This window comes from Chiloscyllium punctatum, chromosome 1, assembly GCF_047496795.1.
Source record: "Chiloscyllium punctatum isolate Juve2018m chromosome 1, sChiPun1.3, whole genome shotgun sequence".
In the NCBI taxonomy this organism is placed as follows: Eukaryota; Metazoa; Chordata; class Chondrichthyes; order Orectolobiformes; family Hemiscylliidae; genus Chiloscyllium; species Chiloscyllium punctatum.
In genome coordinates, this window is record NC_092739.1 from 10,847,504 (window position 1) to 10,854,569 (window position 7,066).

A 7,066-nucleotide genomic window follows, 5' to 3' on the forward strand; every position below is an offset into this window, starting at 1 on the left:
TAACATATCAGGACATGGTTCGTGTGCACTGCCACATATACCCCACATCCACTGGCATTATCATATGCTAGCCTCTAAGAATAATCATGACACATTCCGATCCATATAAAGTATACTTCTGCATTTCAATACTAATCACCTGACAAAACAGAACTACCATTGTAATCCTGCAGCAATGGCACTTTACACTCAGAGAAATGCACCAGTTTATGGATTAGATGAAGTAGACAAACAGGAGTCTGGAAGGACACAGCAAGCCAGGCAGTATCAAGAAGTGAAGTCAACATTTCAGGTATTAACCCTTCTTCAGACTAGTCTAATCTGAAGAAGGGTTAATACCTGAAATGTTGACTTCTTCACTTCTTGATACTGCCTGGCTTGCTGTGTTCTTCCAGCCTCCTGTTTGTCTACTTTGGATTCCAGCGTCTGCAGTTTTGTTTGACTCTATGGATCGGATAAGGCTGCATCTCTGGGATATTTGCTTGCTTCCCTAGCAGGGAGAAAGTGAGGACTGCAGATGTTGGCAATCAGAGTCGAAGAGTGTGGTGCTGGAAAATCACAATCGGTCAGGCAGCATCCAAGGAGCAGGAGAGTTGATGTTTCGAACATCAATTCCTGATGAAGAGCATATGTTCAAAATGCCAAATCTCCTGCTCCTTGGATGCTGCCTGGCTGCTGTGCTTTTCCAGCGCCACACTATTCAACTCTTGCTTCCCTAGCACTTTTAGTCTACCTGCATGCTCACAGCATCCCTGCCTTGCCTTTTTGCACCTTGCTCACAGTGTTACCTATATTTTTGCCATTTAGCACGGATACGACGTCAAGAGGTTTGTTATAGTTGTTAGCAAGTCAAGTCAGTCAAGTCAAGGGAGACAGACCTCACTCAGGGGTTCTGGCACATTATCAAGGGCATCCTCTGAACCAATCCAGGGGCTTGGAAACAGTCAGTCAGCTGTTCGGAATGGTCAGAATCAGGATTCTCTCATCATAAGGGATAAGGAATAAATGCTCTGTTGTAGGCTGTTTTCCCCTAAAATGAGAAAAGAAAGACCAAAGTGAGTGGCACAGCTGTTACCTTTGGTATGATGGCGAGGTGAGCAGGGTTATGTAGTGGTGTCAGTGATTGGAGTGGGCGACAGCAAGTGAGGGAAGATGTTATGGGTAAAGTGAATGTGGTACAGCATGACCCATGGTGGGAGATCAGTACAGGAGCACAGATAGAGTGAGTATGAGATAAGAGAGAGAAGATGGTACACTGCACTGCACTGACCTGGCTGGCAACCCAGGCTGGTATGTTCTTGTGTTATGGCCTCCATTGACGGTCCTGAGGGAAGATTTTAGATTTAGATTTTGTTGTCCTGTGTACTCAAATACAAAGGTACAGGAGTACAGTGAAAAGTGTATAATGTCAGCACATATGGCACCATGTTAGGTACAAGGTACCTAGGTATAAAAAAATTTAGGTACAAAGTAGTAAAAGAAACAAAGTTAGAAAAGTTAAGCATTACCTTCGTAGAATAAGTATGAAAGTAAGATAATAGCTAACATTAAAGGCCTTCTTGATATAAACTGGAAAAATAAAGAAATGAAGTTAAAAGTTCAACAGTCTTTGATGAGTTCTACACTTTCTCTCTCTGGGAGACCTCAGCTGTCTGTCCTCCATGCCACCATCACAGATACTGGGGGACATCTCTAACCGCTCACTGTTCCTGTGTTGGGCTGCAATATCATCTCTGCTGCTGAAGCTGCCACCTCCTGTTGCTTCTGGAATATCCCGGAAGGGACCCCTCACACATCAGGATACCACCACACAGGGCCGAGACATGCTACACTGACCTGAGACACCACCACACTGGGCCGAGACACTGGCCTGTGTCACCGAGAGACCGCCACATGCAGCCATGGACCAGGCCGGGCCAAGAGGACGCCTCCCTTCTAGTCGAGTGTATATATTAGGAACTATGCAGGGCATCTCTGCATACTTGCATCCATAAAGGCCTTTTAAAGACAGTGATGTTGCTTGGGATGCTAGTCCGTTCTATGAAATTCCAGCAGTGTCACGTTTTTCTGGTTGTGGCAAGGCGTAAAATTGGGCTAGAATTGGATGAGAGAGGCACTATTGGAGTCAGGTAGATAGCTAATTAGGTGAGTTTGCTAAGATGTAGTGAGAACACTCATTGCTCACAAGAGAAATCCTCTGTGAAACTCAATGATATTGACAAAAGGTTAGATTGAACTCTGTGATACAATGATCACTCTCATCTCCAAACGTTAACTCACTGACACTTGATCAACGTGGCCCACATCATTTCACAGAATCAGATCCAGTAATGTCTCCTGAACAGAGAATGTATTAGCCATAGAAGTTCTTTTGAACACATTTCACAAAATCCTCTGCTTCCTTATTCTTTATTTTAACATGTGCAGTTTTATTCCTCTGTTTAATTTTCATTACTTGGAGACCTACTGAATATCCCTAACTGCATGACCATACTTTTGTTTTCTCAATTTCAATCAAATGAACTCTGTTTGTTTGTTCAAAAATCCTCTGGTTCCAATACAACAATGTCTTCCCCTGTTAGTACTACCAACAAACCTTCCCCTTTGTTTTCGGATTGCTTTACAAAATTAATATTAAGCATTCAGCTGTTAGATTGATAGATAAAGGGATATCTTAAAACCTATGCTTAACAGAAATTTGTCTATCTCAGATTTAAAGCTGACAAATGGTCCAACGTTCACTGCCATTTGTGAAAGAGAGTTCGAAACTTTGTTAGTACTTCCGAACATCTCTCCTGAAGAGTCTGGCTCTAACTTTCAATCTATACCCCCAGTTCTAGAATCGCCAACCAGTGGAAATAGTTTATCTTTATTTATCTTGTCTTTTCCTGTTAATATCTTGAAGACTTCAATCAAATCACCCCTTACCTTTCCAAATTCTAGAGAAATGGGCCTAATTTGTATAGTCTCTCATCATAATACCGAAAGTCCAGGTATCAACACCGAAAGTCCAGGTATCATTCTTGTAAATCTATTTTGTACTCCCTCCAACATCAATATATCCTTCCTAAGGTATGATACCCAAATCTGCTCACAGTACTCTAATGTAGGGTCTAACCAGGATTTTGTATATCTCCAGCACTTCTATGTCCTTATACTCCAGGCCTCTAGGTATAAAGGCCAGCATTCCATTAACATTCTTGATTATTTTCTGCACCTTTTTGTGACATTTTAAAGATCTATGCACCTGATTCTCCAAATCTCTTTCGACATTCCACTGTATTTAATTTCATACCATCTACAACGTTCCCTCATCTACCCATTTTGTCAATTCAAAGTGGATAACCTCACACTTACATTGAACTCCATCTGCCAGTTTTGCTCATTCACTTAGTCTATCAATATCCCTTTATAATTTTATGCTATCACCTATATTATCTACAATGTTGTCAAACTTTGTATCATCAGAAAATTTGAATCTATGACTTTCCATGCTATTATCTAAGTCATTAATAAGTAATATGAATAATTAAAGCTCTAACATAGATCCTTGTAGGACATCACTGGTCACATTCTGCCAATTTCAGTACCCATCCATTATCCCTACTTTCTACCACCTGCCATTCAGACATTGAGTAATTGCCAATGTGAAGTTTAAACTTCCTAGACACTTGCCAACTACCCCAAGGCACATCTTTCAGAACATGTCTGGTCTCTGACTATCTGGAGACCAGAAGATCTGTGCCTAAGTATACATAGTCGTTACAATGTGAATAAAAACTTATCCTTGAGAAGACCTCAGACTCCAGCAACCTCTGTATATTAATGTAGTGCACCTGACAACTGACACAACAACTGATGTGACAGTAGCAAGTTGCAGAAACTTTGAGAATTATTTCTACAGCAAAGCCAGAGTAAAGACAGAAATGTGATGAGTGACTGACAGCAAAACAGTGTGGGAAGAAACCTCAAACAAAGATAAACCAAGGAACAGACTCCACCATGATCAGTCTTTTTGAACCCAAGGCCTGTGACAGACTGAGAAATGGCAGGATTGCATAAAAGATTGACCCCATACAGTAAAATTTCAAGCTTGATAGCAAAATCAGATAAGGATTAGGTTAGTATGCGATTGACAGCATTGTGGGCAATGTTTTATTAGGACAGGGAGTGAATGAAGACACAGCCACTTACAATGAGATTATTAGAACCTTTAATACCATACTTTAATATTCAGCACAATATAATTATCAAGAAAGCAAAATTTAATCAGTGGAAACAAAAGCCAGGGAAAAGCATATATTCATCTTAATTATCTATATCGTTTAGCAGACAATGGCAAATATGAGACATGAAAAGACTCAAGATCTTGGCTAGAGATCAGGTTGTAGTTGGGGTCTTGGAAAAAGAAATCCTTGCAAATTTCTTAGTCCTTGATTCTTTATCAAAAATGGTGCAATTAGCAAGACAATCTGAAGTAAGGAAACAAAACAACATCTCCATTACAGCTGATAGATCTTAGGGGAAAAGAACAGTTTAAGGCAGCACAATATGTCACACCAAGGGAGGAAAATACAAACAAATGACAGTAAGCACCATTATTAAGTGTTATCATTGTGGCAGACTGCACTGGTGCAAAGATTGTGCTGTCAGAAATGAAAGTATCATACCCACAGAAGGGCTGGCCATTTTAAAGTGTTATGTCAAAGTAAAAGATTGTACACTTGAAACAGAAGGTAAATCCCATAAAGAAGATTAGCATTCAGGAAATTGAAGAGCCAGACAATACTGAAACTATATTCCTCAGAGAAATAAAATAATTTTTAAAAAAATTCCTGGAATGCTAACGCAGAAGTAAATGAACATAATATCAACTTTAATCTTGAGATTGGACATTAGGGATATCAATCCTCTCTGATACAGTAGAATGGCTGAATTAATAAATTCCGACCATCCACAGTTCGACTCCAGCAGGCACACAATTAAGTAAGGAGTGGCAGGTGGAGTTTAGTTCAGATAAATGCCAAGTGTTGCATTTTGGTCAGGTAAATCAGGGCAGCACATATACGCTTAATGGGCGTGCTTAACAGTTCCTTGAAAGTGGAATCCCAAGTAGACAGGGTAGTGAAGAGGAGTTTGATATGCTTGCCTTTATTGGTCAGTGCATTGAGAATAGGAGTTAGGAGGTCATGTTGCAGCTGTACAGGACATTGGTTAAGTCACGTTTGAAACACTGTATTCAATTCTGGTCTCCCTGCTATAGGAAGGATGTTGCTAAACTTGAAGATTTACAAGGATGTTGCTGGGGCTAGAGGGTTTGAGCTACAGAGAGAGGCTCAATAAGCTGGGACTATCTCCTCTAAAAGGTCACCAGTCTTAAGCTGACTGGTGACCTTATAGAGGTTTATAAAATCATGAGGGGCAGGGATAGGGTGAATAGAAAATACCTTCTTGCCAGTTCTGTAAGTCCAAAATCGAAGTCATAGGTTTAAGGTGAGAGGGGCAAGATTTTAAGGGGACCTCAGGGGCAACTTTTTCATGCAGAGGGTGGTGTGTATATGGAATAAGCAGCCAGAAGGTGGAGGCTGGTACAATTGTAACATTTAAACATTTAAAACACATCTGGATGGGTACATGAAGAGCTTAGAAAGATATGAGCAAAAAGCTGGCAAATGTGACTAGATTAATTTAGGATACCTGGTTGGCATGGACAAGTTGGGTGGAAGGGTCTGTTTCTGTGTTGTATAAGTCTATGACTCTAAGTAAAAGAGCACCTGAATGCAAGGTTCTAAAATAAAGGAAGAAATATCTTCAAAACTTTATACATGATCCAGAATCAAAAATGTTTTCTCCTGCGTAGAAAATCATACATAGATCTGAAATTAATTGTTAAGTTTGATTAGATCAACATAGAAAAAAGGAATGAATGAATGAATATCCAAACTAATTATCAGCTAGGGAACATAAAGACAGCAGACAACATTTAAAGCAGATGCCTATTTATATCTATAAGAGTGCCCACATTCACTTTTATAAAAAATATGCCATTAGATTGAGGCAGTTCTTCACTAATTTCACCAGTAACCAAACTGACAAATTGGTTTTCTGGCACTGCAACAATTCCAAAACCTAATAGCTTGATAAAAATTTGTGTGGACCATTTTTGCAACTACAGTGGTAGAACAACCTTGTACTAAAGGCATCACTGGCTGAAAGTTTGTCAAAACTTGCAAAGAGTACTATCCTCAACAAGCTTGGATTCTGGAATGCATGGACCATAAAATCTAGTATTGCTTGCTTGCAATTAGCATTAAATTTAAATTAACAATGTTAAATTTTAATTTTCCTCCAGATTTGGACTGGACTAAATAAATTCTCTACTGGAAAGCAGATGAGACTACTAATTAACTGATCTAATCCAGTTCTGTAACTGCCAGAGAAATTATTTAAAACTATAAATGAGAGAGGTTCGAGTGCAGTTGTCCTGGAGTACAGCTGAAACTGAGTACAAACTGTAATATTTTGTGAGTAATAGAGTGAATCTTAACATTTAACATCTTTTATAGAATCTAGTATTGTTTGCTTACAAATAGTGTTTAACTTAAATTTACCATGTTAAAATTTTAACTTTCTTCTGGACTTGAACAGGGCAAAACAAATTTTCTGTAGGGCAGCAGGTGAGATTAGCTAATTCAGTAACTGATCTAATCTATAATTGCTAGTTATCAGTATTGTAAATAAGAGAGATTCAAATGCAGTGATTGTAAAGTGTAGCTGAAACAGTGCAAACCTGTGAATCTGTTGAGTAAGAGTTTGTTGAGGAGGGGATTCTTTCTTCTGCTAAATTTGTCAGTCTCCATGAGAGAAGGAATTGAAAAAATATACAAGAGGAGATAATGAGATATGGGAGGTCAGCACTGCGACCAATTAGTAATCCTAACAGTAACCACACAGTAGAAAGGAATGTAAAGGAAAAATAATAATATGAGTCTGTCAGAAAGGTTCAGCAATAATCAGGGTGATTTTAATCTATATATATATAGGCTAGAAAAATCAGATGGTGTAG